At 36.9% G+C, this 15,149-nt stretch overlaps 1 protein-coding gene across 2 annotated transcripts in view; it reads right to left on the bottom strand.

Moving 5' to 3' along the window:
- Window positions 1-15,149, bottom strand: part of TMEM135 (transmembrane protein 135) — a 192,861-nt gene that overhangs the window by 121,268 nt on the left and 56,444 nt on the right. The window lies entirely within an intron of this gene.

Here is a 15,149-nt window from a genome sequence, read left to right as displayed (position 1 = left end):
AAAAGCTACAAGCTCTAACTTATACTCCAGAAATATCATTTCTAAAAGCTTTTAATGACATCAAGAGTTCAAACTAAATTTTTTAAGGTAATTTTGATTTGCAAGTATTTTTTCAGACCTATAATCCAAATTAGTACACTTACATAAGCTTAAACCTTAGTTTAATTAACAAAGATTAAATAAAAATTTAGCCTAGCTGGCGTGACTGAGTGTTTGAGTGTTGACTTATGAACCAGAAGGTCACAGTTCAATTCCCTGTCAGACTACATGCCCAGGTCTCAAGCTTGATACCCAGTGGGGGGCATGCAGGAGGGAGCCCAATCAATGACTCGCTCTCATCATTGTTTTTATTACTCTCTCCCTCTCCCTTCCTCTCTGAAATCAATTAAAATATTTTTAATAAAATAAAAATTTAATACTTGCATTCAAATCAGAAATTGTTCTGGTTTTTAGTTTCCATTTAAATTTAATTCAAATCACTTGTCTGCCAGTGAAATACTGACAAAAGATGAAGTAATTCAGTATTGTAATATATTAAATAACACAAAAAAAGTTGTATTGGTTTCTATACACTAATAATAAATAACCCTAAAAGGAAATTAAGAATTCTATTTACAATAGCATAAAAAAAATAAACACCTTTGGAATAAATTTAGCTAAAAAAGCAAAAGACTTGTTCATTAAGAACTACAAAACACTGCTGAAAAAGATTAAAGAACACATAAACAAATGGCTAAGCATCCTATGTTCACAAATTGGAAGATTTAATATCACTAAGATGTCAATACTGCCCAAAGTAATTTGGGCAGTATTGACATCTTAGTGATTCCTTTTTTGTGTTTTTGCAGAATACAAAAATACATCCTAAATTTTATAAGGAATCTAAACAGTGAAAACAAACTTGAAAAGGAGGAAAAAACTTGGAGAAGTCACACTTCCTAATTTCAAAACTTACTATATGAAGCTATAGTAATCAAACAGCAGTGTGATATTGTCATAAGACAGAAATATAGGCCAATGAAATAGAATAGAGCACAAAAATAAACCCTTATATATATGGTCCAATAATATTCAATAAAGGGTATCAAGACCATTCAAACGGGGAAAGGGCAGTCTTTCCAACAAATGCTGCTGGGAAAACTAGATATCCACATGCTAAAGAATGAAGCTGAACCCTTACCTTATACCATATACGAAAATTAATTCAAAAGGGATTAAAAAAAAAACAACTAAATGTAAGAGCTAAAACTATAAAACTCTTAAAAATAATATAAGGGATAAGCTTCATGACTCAATGTCTGATAAGGACATGCTTCCCGCTTCCCAGGTGACTATCTTCTTGTATCCCCCGTGGCAGGGAGCAAACAGAAGCAAGCTCTCTCTGTACTTTCACAGGGATGCTAAACCCCATTCATGAGGGCAAAGCCCTTCTGATCTCATCTAATCCTAATCACCTCCCAAAGGCCCTACTCCTAACAGCATCACACTGGGAGGTAAGTTTTCAAAATAAATTTTAGGGGGACACAAATGTTCAGGCCATAATAGGGGTGTTCCATTCAGAAGGGGCCAGCTCAGAGGCCAGTAGGTAAAATCACGCTTGGCACATACAGAGATGAGTAAGATACCAATGAGGCTGAAAGGAAAAGACTGCATGAGAATTCTGTTGGAAAAGAGACGACGCAAGTTCCTCTGTTCAATATGTGCTATTATTTTTTAATCTGGCATAAGAGAAATGCATTACCATCCTTTAATAATTGAAAAAGAAATTCAAAAAATTCTCTACTGAACATCAATTTTAATAATTAGTATATGAACAAAAAAAGAAAATTTTAAATTTTAAGAAGTCCAAGAGAAATGGAAAATTGGAGGAAATTGTAAGAAAACTGATGTATGTATACAAAAATCAGTGTAACATGTTAATTTGGATATAAGGAAGTCAGTAGCAGAAGAAATGATAAAAAGAGTTGCAAATGGGTGCCTCCCAATGGTGGAAATCAGGCACTAGAAGGCATGAAGAAGGGTTCTCTTTTTCTAGTTTTGCAGCATACTATTTGACTGCTTAAACTACTTGTAAATTCTTGATAAAAACTTTTTTTATCTGCTATGAATAGAAATGCAAATATCTGTGTTTTCCGATGGTCTTAGACTCTACAGCAGCGGTTCTCACAGGTTGAGACACTGGCAGGGTCACCCAAGACCATCAGAAAACACAAATACTTACATTTCTATTCATTAACAGCTGCAAAATTACAGCTATGAAGTAGCAACGAAAATAATTTTATGGTTGGGGGTCACCACAAAATGAGGAACTGTATTAAAGAGTCGAGGCATTAGAAAGGTTGAGAACCACTGTTCTAAAGGAATAAGAAATCAATGTATAATCTTACAAAGAGATAAAAAATACTTCATAATTTTAACAGACTGGTGCTTATAAGAATACTATAGGCCCGATGCGTGGGGTCCTTCAGCCTGGCCTGCACCCTCTCGTAATCTGGGATTCCTTGGGAGATGTCTGACTGCTGGTTTCGGCCCAATTCCTGCAGGCCAGGCCAAGGGACCCCACCGGTGCACAAATCCATGCACCAGGCCTCTAGTATATATATATAAGATCTTTGGTTATTCTTGTCATGCCTTTCCTCACCTTCCCCCTTTCCTCTGAGATTCATCAGCCTATTCCATGTTTCCATGCCTGTGCATTGAGTGTCTGCCCCCTGGTGGTCAGTGAATGTCATAGCTACCAGTATAAAGGCCGATAAGGCTTTTATAGATAGTTGTGTGAAAAAGATAAAGAGATTATGAAAAAAATAAACTCAGAAACACAACAATCTGGTGATTAGGAAAGGGAAAGAGGAAAGGGGGGAGGTGGAAGAGAGTAAGTGAAAGGGGGATAAATGATAATGGAAGGAGACTTGACTTGGGGTAGTGAATACACAATACAATATACAGATGATGCTATTATAGAACTGTACACCTAAAACCTACATAATTTTATTAACTAATATCACCCCAATAAATTCAATTTAAAAAAATTTTTAAAGAATATAGTTGAGGCCTGAATAGAAGGATATAAAGGCAATAGTAAGTAAATTCAAAAGATTAGCAATAAATGTAAAGAATGAGATGGAGTTGTTGCTACCGTGTTTCCCCGAAAATAAGACATCCTCCGAAAATAAGACCTACTCACAGGTTTCCTTCTAAATGAAATATAAGGCATCCTCCCGAAAACAAGGCCCCCCCTAGGCTAAACATGAGAGATTTGGTCCACTGATTCTAAAAGAAATGAAGTCACAGGAAATTCACCAGAGGATTCAGAAATTGGATTGTTATGATGATGTTCCAGAAGATGATGACATGATTGTCACTGAATAAATGAGTAAATTCTTGATACTGTAGGATTCACAGTTTGTCTGGTTTGTGTTGACAACTACCGTACTACCATACCGTATACAGGTAATAAATTTCCTTTTTTTTCATTTAACAATAAATGTGTACCGTATTCTTCTTCTTGGAAAAATAAGACATCCCCTGAAAATAAGACCTAGCACATCTTTGGGAGCAAAAATTAAAAATTAATATAATACACTGTCTTATTTTCGGGGAAACAGGGTAGAAAGAGCAGAGTTGAGAGAAAATTGATAACAGGATAATTTTTAGGATAGAAGAGATGAAAACTTGTTCTTAATGACTAAGTACAAGTACTCAGTAAGGTGGGAGAATTTATAGAAACAGGAAGAAAATGAATATTGACTGAGATTCCTGCAGAGGGAAAAAGGTCAAATATAGTAGGTAAATTCTCTCCCTCTCTCTGCCTTTACCCCTGTTCTCCTCTTATCCCCCCTCCCTTTCCATCTGAAATAGGAGACAGGATAACCTTCTGAGAATGACAAAGATACTAACTTAAGGATAAGGGTAAGAGTATGTCATACATGTAAAAGAAAAACAAAAGGGAAAGGAACACAGAACTAACTACCACGCATTACTAAAAGTCCAGCTCAGGTTGAAAATCATAAGTCTCTGTTATTGCAAATCATGTTTTGCAAAATTCATGGTTTAAGAATTGTGAAGGAAAAATGAGCTAGAGAGGATATGGATTAAAAGGTAACTCCTTTTAATTCAACTTTATTGGTAAAATACAGCATGTAACTTAGAAATAAAAGCAAATTTTTTCTAACATTTTTCCCACAGAGGTCAGAATTCATTTATTATTAAAGTTCAGATTGTCAAAAAAGTTAAAATAAATAAATGAATAAAACAAGGTCAATATTAACAACACAGTGTCACAATTGTTTTATACTCAAAATGTAGAGATAATCTCTCAGGAAACTCTACAAATTAAATAAATCAAGTTTATATTTCAAACAAATGGGGAGGAACTCCCCAAATGTCACTAATCTTATACTTAAAATTACTCTTAGGTGTGGAACTCCTTCAAAGATTTTTTGATGAAAATGAATCATCCATAGTTTCTGTAACAGGATCACACTTTTAGCTGTGAGGGGTAGTAATCTTTAAAACACACACACACACACACACACACACACACACACACACACGGTGGTGGGGAGTTAGTGTCTAAATGCTAAGTTAGAAAAATTTTTAAATGAGAAAACTGGAACAACAGTGTGGTGATTGCTGCGGGGAGGGTGGAAGAGGGAATAGGGAGGAAAAATAAAGAAAATAAAACATTTTAGGGCAAACATTACACTAAATGTTGTGATTGTAGAACAATATAAATATAATTCCAACCTATAATTTACTGAGAGTTAAACAGATTAGTAATGAGAAGAGAGAGGGGTTTATGCACATTCCCAAATAAAAATCAACTTATAAATGAATGACTTTGCTATAACAGATTTTACTAAAACACACACAAATTGATGATGAAAGAACTATTTATGGAAATGTTACTAAAGGAAAGAAATTCTCACCAATGATGGGTTTTGGTTTTTGTTTTTTTGTTTTTCTTTTCCTAATGATATGGATATTAAATTATATCTCCCATCTTCCTGTTTCTTTTTAGTCCTTATCTGATCTAGTGATGTGACTGGTAACAGTACTCACCTAACTCAGATTAGTTACTGTGTATATCTGAGGAGCAAAAGGGAAAAGGCAAAGGCAGCAAGCACTTGGAATAAAATATGCAACAACGAAACCAGATCAAATAACTTGCATTTTTGTGTGACAAAAGCCCAGGCTGTTTGAAGATCTAATTCTTTTTTCTGCACTTTCCTCAGTAGAAGAAGAATACTAAATTCAATCTTTCTTTCCAACTAAATTGATTTATTTCATCACCAACATTTTTAAGGATGTCTCATTCTAATAGCACTTGGTCAATTGAGCTCAGCTTCCTTTGATTCTATAGGGAGGCACTGGAGTGTACAACATCCTTTTGACCTCTACTAAAAAGATTGCTTTTAATTTACTTGCATCCAAACAATGACTAACAAATGTCCAAAACAATGAGATACAGGACAAATTTTCAACCTTTGTAAATTTACCACCAGCAAATTCTTGACTGAAATTTCTCTCTCCTTGAGTTTTGGTAACAACTAAAGAGATTAATACTACAAATACTAAAAACATTCATTAAACATTTTCTGTCAGTGATGGCGGGGGCGGCGGGGGGGGGGGTGGGGAGAAGGGGGGAGAGGGGAAGGTGGGAAACACACCTATACATCACAGGTTACCAAGAAAGACTTTTTAAGAAGAATGCTAGATAAAAGACTTTGGCATGAAATCTAGCTAAAACAAATAGAAGATTCTGTACCGGATCTTTGTGTTTGTGTATATGTGCAATTCAAAGAAGATATGCAGAAATATACAAGTTCATATGAGGGTATTTTTCTTTTTCTATTCTAATATGCTACCATGCACCTGTACTATTTGGTAATAATAATAAGCAAAAAATCAAAAGTATCAATTTTTTTATACTAAAATATAAAACAGATTTAAAACAAAATTTTGGGGAAATGTTATAATACCAGCCAGTACTACCTTGAGTAGCTCCCAGAGTGAAAACAATCCAAATTCAATAGAGACTCATGCTCTTACAGAATAATACTTTTTAATTCATTAAACCAACACAAAATAAGTAAAATTAACATGAAGAAATATATTCTTGATATACTTTTACCTTGAAAAGCAGTATGATTGTAATAACTTAAAGTATTATATTAAGAAAGACTTCAGTGGGTTAATTTAACATGAAGTTGTTGTATTTAGCAATTACTTATTTATTAATCAAGCAATACATATATTTTTTAAATATATTTTACTGATTTTTCACAGAGAGGAAGGGAGAGAGATAGAGAGCCAGAAACATCGACGAGAGAGAAACATCGACCAGCTGCCTCCTGCACACACCCCACTGGGGATGTGCCTGCAACCAATGTACATGCCCCCGACCGGAATCGAACCTGGGACCCCTCAGTCCGCAGACCGACGCTCCACCACTGAGCCAAGCCAGCCGCGGCGCAATATATTTCTTGTTATCTTATTTCCACTACTTACTATCTGGGCAATCTTAAGCAGGGCATTCAAACCCTCTAAGCTCTGCCCTCCTAATATCAACCTCTCTTCCTATTGTGTATAAAAAGCTCTGTAAAGAGCTAGATAAATGTGAAATAATGAATCCAAGATTTAGTTTAGGGCAGCACTTTCTTAAGATTTAAAGTTGTTTGAGAAATACTAATTTTGATTTTTAAAACGTAAAATTAAGAAATGGACTAATGAAAGATCAAAGACGAATGAGCCTTAGTCACAGCTGTGAATCTGAAAAACAAAAATCTAAGTCAGAGTCACAGCACTTTACCCTGTTTTATGACTCTCTATTGTTTAGTTCATCAGCTAAACAGTGAGGTCATGAAGGGCATGAATCACATCTTTGACTTATGTATTGGTGGCACCTTGAGAAATACATAACAATATACAACATAAAGATTAAGAGAGAAAATTTTAGAAACAGACTGTTGGGTTCAAACTCTAGCTTAGCCATTTGTGAGATGTGTGACCTCAGCCAAACAACTTCACTGCTTTGTGCTCAAATTAATCATTAGCAAAATAAGGATAATAAAAGTACGTAATTCAAAAGAAACTGTAAGTGCTAAAAAAATGATAATTATATTACTATTAATATCTCAAAGAAAATGAAGAATTCCAATTCTATTTTAAAAGTCAATAATCAGATTGCAATTAAAAATTACATCAATTGGCAATTTAAAGGATCCTATCGAATAAAGAGAAAATATGCTAATTGACTCTTGCACCATTGCAAAGATGTTGGTGCCCACAGCCAATAGGAGGGAATATGCTAATTGACTGCCATGCCCTAAAAGATGGTGGCTCCCTCAGCCACAAGATGGCGGCACCCAGTCCCCTCAGCCGGCACCTGCCTCCGGAGTTCCCCAGTCCTCTCAGCCTCCCAGTTGCTCAACTTTGGCATGTGCCCTGACTGGGAATGGAACCATGACCTCCTGGTTCATAGGTCAATGCTTAACCCTGAGCAACACCAGCCGGGCTACATCTGCAATATTTAGTATGAGTTAAATTTAACTTTCAACACACATCCAAAAAAATGTTGACATTATGAAGGCATTAACCTATCTAATAAAGAGGGAATATGCTAATTGACCTTCATACCATCACAAAGATGGCAGTGCCCACAGCCAATGAAAAGGGAAATACTAATTGACTGCCCCACCTTCAAAGATGGCTGCGCCCACAGCCTATAAGGATGGAATATGATAATTCACTGCCATGCCCTCAAAGATGGCGGCACTCAGTTCCCTCAGCCGGTGCCTGCCTCCAGAGTCCCCCAGTCCCCATAGCACCCCAACTGCTCAGGGCTGGCCTGAGGTACAGACAAACCTCAGATAGTGGCTGCCCAGCTGACATCCGAGGATCAGGCAAGCCTTGGATGGTAGTTGTACAGCTGCCCAGGGCTGGCCAGAGGTGAAGGCAAGCCACAGATGGCAACTGCCTAGCCACCGAGGGCCGCCCAAGGCTCAGGTAACCAGGGCTGGCTGAGGCTTGTGTTGCTAGCAGTGGCAGCAGTAGAGGTGTGATGCAGCATCAACTTCCCCTGATTGCCGGGTCACCTTCTGCCCATGAGGGCTCCCAGACTGTGAGAGGGGGCAGGCCAGGCTGAGCGAACGCCCCCTCCAGTACATAAATTCTCATGCACCAGGCCTATCGTTACTATATAAAATAATCAACTACAATTATTACATCATGCTATATGGCCATTATTACTAAAATTCATGACAAGTCAATCAGAAAAGTAGAAAACTTATACTATTTCAAGAATATTTAGCAAAAGTCAACAGAAATCATATGCAAAGTTCATTCCCTAGCTTTTTTTCCTGACCAGAGAAGAAAATGTTAAATACTGAGGCTTTTAAGCACCAGCTGCTTTCCTTCCTTATGATGATAAAAATACAAAATAAGAAAACTGAGCATTAGCTATCGGCTTCTCCCACAAGAAGCAGTGCATGATACAAATCTAATAACGTGCCTCAAATTACATAAACACATTGTCATAGCAACCAAGATCTTTGCGATGTCCCCAAACCATGATCATTCTCATTTTTCCAAATAGCTGCCTATAGAAAACCCTCTGAGAGAAACTCTATCTTTCTGGGCAGAAAACAGGGAAAAGGGGACCAAGTGGGTCAGATTATGTGTAGGAAATTAATTCCTGGTTGTTGGGACTGTTTTCTTTTGTTCTTTTTCTTTTCTTTTCTTTTCTTTTTTTTTTTAAATCTTAATTTGGCCCTAAGGATAGGTCCCAAGAAGCAACAGTGCCAGTAGTTAAAACTAGAAAAAATATCCTGTTTTTCTGGTCAAAGGTACGCGAAAAGAGGAGCTTAGCAGTCGAAAGAAAAGAGGAAGACTCCCCATTATCTATTTCAATCACTTTTTCTCTAGTCACTTTGTCTCAATGAGAGGTTCTGTGAGTTTCTGCAATTGTGACAGCAGTGCAGGCCACTAAAACTAAGAGAAATGCCATCTTTCTGGAAAGAGGACCAGGAAAAGGAGAGTAAGTGTGTCAGAGAATACAGGGGTAATCCCAGGAAGGACAGCTAGAAAAGGAGTTATCCTAAACCTGTTTGAACTGGCACAAGTACAGGGTTCACCCCGAATAAGCATAGGCACAGAACAGACCCAAGCAGCAAAGCAAAGGCCTTGAGAACAAAACTACAGTTAAAACTACCAAACAATCCCTAGCCGGTTTGGCTCAATGGATAGAGCGTTAGCCTGTAGACCAAAGGGTCCCGGGTTCGATTCCAATCGAGGGCACATGCTTCGGTTGCAGGCTCCTCCCTGGCCCAGGCTCTGGTCAGGGCACGTGCAGGAAGCAACCAGTTGATGTGTTTCTTTCACATCGATGTTTCTCTCAGTCTTTCCTTCTCTCTTCCACTCTCTCTAAAATCAATGGGAAAATACCCTTGGGTAAGGATTAAAAAACAAACAAACAAAAAACTCCCAACCAAGTCCTAGAATGACCCATGAGTGGCACATAAATGGGATAGACCCAAAGTAGCATCAAACACAGAACTTATATTGGAATGACTGCATCTCCATCTATGTTATGCTTATATATTAATTTTTAAACTATAATCATACTATTACAGAGGCAATTGAAGAACACCTGGTAAAATGTGTGACCCAAAGACAGGGTTAGATAGACTGAATTCCAATGTTTACTTCAAACTAGAAATTTGAAAGTAATACTTTCCTCTTCATGAAAAAAAAAATTTGACATTTAGATTAATCCCACATGGTAAGAAATAGTAGTTTACGTGGCCAATCATTCATCATAAAAGGAATAGATTTCTTTACACCAGAGATCATCAAAATATGGCCTGTGAACTAAATCCTGACATTTCTGTAAAAACTGACAATATGCCTCTGAAATTTATACAGAAATGCAAAAAAACAACAACAACAACAAAAGGAAAAGAAAAACAACTCCACAATACAATATAGCCAAAACAATGTTGAAAATGAACAAAGTTGGCAGACCTATCCCACGTGATTTGAAGGCTTCAGCAATCAATACAGTGTGGAATTAGCATAAGGTTACAATCCAGAAATAGACCCTCACTGTGTTGTTCAATTGATTTTCTACAAAGGTACCAAGGTACTGGAGAAAGAATAGTCTTGTCACCCAATGAAAATGTAACAACTGTATTCCCAAACAGAAATAAGTGAACCTCAGTTCAACCTTTCCTCCAAATACAAAAACTAACTCAAAATGGAACATAGATTTTTAATGTTAGAAATCAAACCATAAATCTACTGAAAGAATATACTGAAAAATATTTTATAATCTTCATTTACGCAAAGATATGTTATATAGAGGGGGGAGAACAAAACATTTAAAAAATTAATTCCAGCAGATTATATTGTCCAAAGATGGCCACACTCATATACATCCTATCCCATATCTCATGAATAGAGGATACTTGAAACTGCCTTTGTAACTGTAACAAACGTAAGTGAGTCAGAAATGATGCTGATTTTAAAGCTAACTCATAAAAGGCAAAGTGACTTCTAACTGCTGTCCTCACTTTCTTAGGCCATGTGCCTTAGGATCCAGGAACCACCAAGTAGCAAATCTAACTCCCTTAAAGCTAGCATGCTAATGCTAGAGCAGAGATTTTTCAACTAATGTGCTACAAGAATTTTTTAAACATGCAAAACCTGACTAGTCAGGGGCACTGACCTCTTTTCCCTTAGATTGTCAAGTAAGAAAGTGACAACAGCCCTGACCATTGTTGCTCAGTAGTTAGAGCACTGGCCTGTGCATAGGTTAACTTCTCGGTCAAGGGCACACAACTAAGTTGCTGGTTTGACCCCCATCCCCAGTTGGGGTGCATGTATAAGGCAACCAATTGATGTGTCTCCCTCACATCAATGTTTTTTTCTCCTCTCTCTCTCACACTCTTTCTTTTTCCCTCTCCCTCCTTCCACTCTCTCTAAAGAAAAAAAAAAATCAATAGAAAAATTATCCTCAGTTGAAGATTAACAACAACAAAATGACAATAGCCAATACAATAGTCACCCAGTGTTAATGAATCAAAATTATTCCTATTTTTCTCTCAGACTGGCAAAAATATGTTTTTGTCTGCTGCAGAATTTCAGTAATTAGTTAATATATGCCATGAAGTGAAAAAGATTGAAAATCAGCATGCTAGAGAAACTACATAGAAATAGAGAGGTGCCACAGCTATTCCAACATCTATCTATTCACATACTCCAAACCCAGAAGCCATTCATGTGAGTCTTCAAATGATCCCAGCCCTTAGCTTCCAAGCTGCACCAGCTGACGTCAAGTAGAGCAGCCATGGTCTATTCTGGGCAAGCCTTTCCCAGACTGCAGATCCATACAAAGTAAACACTGCTGCTATTTTTAGCCACTAAATGTTGAGTGTTCTTATGCAGCATCAGAAAACCATATATTGATAAAAGTGCTTCAATGAAATTAAAAGCCCTTTGTTCTTTGAAACACTCAATTGAGAAAATGAAAAAGCAAGCTACTCACAGAAATTAACTGCAAATATACAGCTGGCAAACCATTTGCATTCAGAATATATAAATAACTCTTACAACTCAAAAATAAGACATATAACTAAATAAATTAGAGAGCAAAAGATTTCAATATACATAGATGTGTATATACAAACACACTAACAAATACAAACACACCCCCATGTACTGGATGTCCCAAAATATATAAACACACTTTGAATAACTATTAATTCCAACAGGTTAAATCTGAAAAGAAATATTAGAATTAATAATTATTCATAGTGTGTATACATTTGGGGGAATATATACATATATACATATATACACACATATTAGAGGCACGTTGCACGAATTTGTGCACGGGTGGGGTCCCTCAGTATGGCCTGTGGGAATTGGGCCAAAACCAGCAGTCCAATGCCACTGGCTGCTCCTGCCTGTCGCTGCCACTCATCTGGGCCCCAGTGCACTTGCCACGGGTTTGTACCCAAGCCCTGCGTCTGGCCCCCATTCTAAAGGTGGTAGGGCAGGTGGTGGGATGCCTTTGCTGGCCCAGGATTCGGATACATCCTGCTAACATTCATGCCAGTTGTTGCTCTCACCTGGCTGCCGCTTTTATATCATTTCTTCCTTACAGAACATCTAGAAGGGCCACGAGGCTGACTTTCAGGAGGTGGTGCCAGTCCATGGGTGCCTGGCTCGTTCTCTGAGATTGGACCTGCAGGACTACTGAGGAAGTGAGTGGCTACCGCTGAGCTGGTGGGCTGCTGAAACAGGTTGGTCAGCTGAGCGGCACTCCCGCTGTGGGAGCACACTGACCACGGGAGGCAACTCCTGCGTGTCTGCCCCCTCGTGGTCAGTGTGTGTCCTGTCGACTGGTCGATCAGTCATTTGGTCACTTAGCTAGCTAGAGAGATGATAGATAGATAGATAGATAGATAGATAGATAGATAGATAGATACACATACATGCATACATACATATATAAATGGGCAAAAAATCAACAAAAAAGGTTCAACATCATTAATCTTTAGGGAAATGCAAATTAAAACCACAATGAGATACCATTAAACATGCACCAGAATGGCTAAAAGTAAAAAGAATGACAATACCAAGTGACAATGGGAATACAGAGCTACTGGATCCCTCACATTTCTAGTGGAAATAAAACATGTTACAGTCACTTTAGGAAAAAGTTGGACAGTCTTCTATAAAGTTAAACATACACTTTACCATAAGACCCAGAAATTCTATCCCTAGGTATCTACCCAAAAGAAATAAAAACATATGTCCATTTGTATGAACTGTAGAAAAACCAAAATTATACTGACAGACAGTAGATTAGTGATTGCTTGGGACTTGGGATATGGGGGAGGGAAGTGACTGCAAAGGAGAAAGAGGGAGTTTTTAGGGAAAAAGAGAGAAATATTCTGCATCATGATTGTGGTTGTAGTCACGTAACTATAAACATCTGTCAGAATTCATCAAATTGTATACTTAAAACAGGTGATGTTAACTAAATATAAATAAAACTGTCTTTAAAAAGAATGTACACCTGCCCCCCTCACCAAAGCAATTCTCAATTAATTGGGAATTTAATTTCCACCAATCATTAGAGAAAAGCCTAGTATTATCCTAATGAAAATTTCTTTATAAATGAGACATGTTTACCTTTCATCTTAAATTCATATCAATTTAGGCAGATGTAGAGTAGTGACCAAAGTAGAAAAAAATTAGCAGAAATACTAAAGCCAACAATAAATGCGAGAGATGAATGACCTAGAATGGATAAGACAATAGAGTAGGCTTGTCACAACCATAAGAAGACTTAGGAATACAAGAAGGGTAAACTATTAGGAAATCTCTACATTCCATTCAAAATTCTGCACATATCACCATTTAAGCACCATTACTCTCCTATATACTTAACTTGATAATTAAGAAAAATAAGTACTATATATAAAACTGACCAATTGTTCTTATACACGTTCTTGTACCTGTGTTTCCATCTACCCATTTGCCCAAGCAAAAACTTGTCATCTCTGAATCTTTTATTTCTCTCAACAACATATAATACTACAACTAATACTTATAGCATTATACTTATTACAATATCCTTTATAGTAATTTCTTATTCATTCTCATTAGACTCTAGGTTGCATTTCACTCGCCATTATACCCCTAGCACTTAACACCAGAGAAACAATAAATGTTTAATGAATGCAATAATTAAGAGCTAATGAATAAGTAGTTGTTTGGAATACATCAATTGAGCACTTATTGATTGGCAGTTTTTGGTTATGGGCTTTAACCAAGGTATGAGCAAATATGTCCCAAACTTTATTATAACAATTGTAAATACTGAAGATAAAATTCACTAGCCTTTCATGTTAATGAAATCAACTTGATCTTTTTAGACATCATACATGTCAAAATCTGTTTTCCTTCAGTACACAGCAAATGTACATTGTATATGACGACAACAGACCTTAGCAGCAGTTTTAAGGCTATAAAGAATGTTACTTCTGTTTACAGATGTGGGTTGGTAAGTTATCCAGGAATTTAAACAATAAGCAGATGGTTTGCTTTCAAATTGACAGCAGTCATCTGGCTCTAAAGGAGAGTACTTTTGTAAATATATGTCCTGTCATATTCTATCCAATGTGACAGGATGGAATAGCGTACTGTGTTATGTTCTACTTTTCCTCTTTGAACAAAATAAACCTTAAGAAAAGGATGGGAGGTTTTTCTCCCACAGTCATCTTCTTGGTCTTAAACTCAAACTAAGAAAGAATAAGAAGAAACAGAAACACAAATGTTGAAATTTAGAATTATACTTCAATTTGGTTTCAAAACAAAATAATAGAGTTGAGTCACTCTTCCTTTCAACTGAATTTTCATATCCATTGAATGATAATATCAAATATTATAATAACTGAGAGTCTGCTTAACTTCATATTCAAAAGTGGGGTATAAAAAATTATATCTAAATTTGACCTTTCATGGGAGGTGGGGAGGTGGGGCTTGGTGAAAAAAAAAGTGAAGGGATTAATTTAAAGAAAAAAACCCTTAGGGACATAGACAACAGTATGGTGATTACCAGAGGGAAAGGGAGGTCTGGGGAGGTAGAAGATAGTAAAGAGGAGAAAAATGGTAAGGAAATGAGACTTGGTGAATACACAATACAAAATATAGATGGTGTATTATAGAATTGTACACCTGAAACCCATATAATTTTATTGATCAATGCCAACCCAAATAAATTCAATAAAAAATGTTAAAGCATAGAAAAAATAAATATGATCTTTCATTTAGTCAGCATATGTAGTAAGTAATTGTTAGATGACTATACAACATACCTGCCCCTTCATTCACTTCCTTTCCCTATTCCAACAAAATCTACCTTCTACCTTCTTTTACAAGGCTACTGGCTTAACTAAATCAATAATGTTGCCCTAACTTTGGCTCAGTGGACAGGAATGAAGGATCCCAGGCTCCATTCTGGTCAAGAGCATGTATCTTGGTTGCTGGCACATCCCCAGTAGGGGGTGTGCTCTAGGAGGCAGCTGATCAATGTTTCTCTCTCATTGATGTTTCTAACTCTCTATCCCTCACCCTTC

The sequence above is a fragment of the Pipistrellus kuhlii genome, unplaced genomic scaffold, assembly GCF_014108245.1.
Source record: "Pipistrellus kuhlii isolate mPipKuh1 unplaced genomic scaffold, mPipKuh1.p scaffold_m20_p_9, whole genome shotgun sequence".
NCBI classification, from domain to species: domain Eukaryota; kingdom Metazoa; phylum Chordata; class Mammalia; order Chiroptera; family Vespertilionidae; genus Pipistrellus; species Pipistrellus kuhlii.
Note: the sequence above shows the minus strand (reverse complement) of the source record. Positions and strands in the feature narration are given on the sequence as shown.